This window comes from Dendrobates tinctorius, unplaced genomic scaffold (genome assembly GCF_039654945.1).
Source record: "Dendrobates tinctorius isolate UK_male_01 unplaced genomic scaffold, ASM3965494v1 ptg000064l, whole genome shotgun sequence".
NCBI lineage: Eukaryota > Metazoa > Chordata > Amphibia > Anura > Dendrobatidae > Dendrobates > Dendrobates tinctorius.
Window position 1 is genome coordinate 56,414,172 of NW_027361732.1, and position 711 is coordinate 56,414,882.

The 711-nt window shown below is 38.4% G+C and overlaps 1 pseudogene; it reads right to left on the bottom strand.

The window, feature by feature from the left end:
* Positions 1-250: 250 nt before the first annotated feature.
* LOC141094640 (U2 spliceosomal RNA) lies at positions 251-427 on the bottom strand (annotated as a pseudogene).
* Between the last annotated feature and the right edge of the window lie 284 nt (positions 428-711).

Consider the following 711-nt stretch of genomic DNA (forward strand, 5'->3'; position numbering starts at 1 on the left):
GGTCTCTAGTGCTCCAGTACTTCATTTTCCATATGGAGCATAGGCCAATGAAACTACACAGTAACACAGATGACCTGTCTAGACTTCACTGTCTAGACTGAAAGTGACAAAACCCCCCACTTTGGGCAGAGAGGGGTTATGTGAGTAGGTCACTGATAAAATACTGGAGGGGAGATATGTGTCACTAAACTAAGGATGTTAGATTCAGTGATATGAGCTTGGAAAAATCCTCCAGCATATTAAGTGCTGATAGGAGTTAATCAGCCATGGTAAGAGCTAGTTTTTTGTGAATAGAGAAAGCTCTTTTTCCATCTCCTTGTTCTAAAAATCCATTTAATATATTGTCCCCATATAGGAGACGTATCAGATATTAAACTGATAAGAACAGATACTACACTTGATCTTAGCTAAAAGGCCAAGAAGCTAAATGTGGAGCATTTGGTCCAATCTGTTTTCCTGTGTGGGCGGATCCCCGCAGTTACAGGGACTACAGTAAATGCTACAATGAAGCCTGTTTTAATAAACCAGTTGAAAATTTAAACGAGAAGTATTCCTGTGACTACATTGTTAAGCAACCAAATGAGCCGATCTACAACAATACATGCCCATATAAAAACTACCGTACATCTTTACTAAGTGAAAAAACATTTTTCTCTACTGCTAGATTTAGCCTCTTGAGTACCAGACAGTACAAATGAAAAATCAAAAACA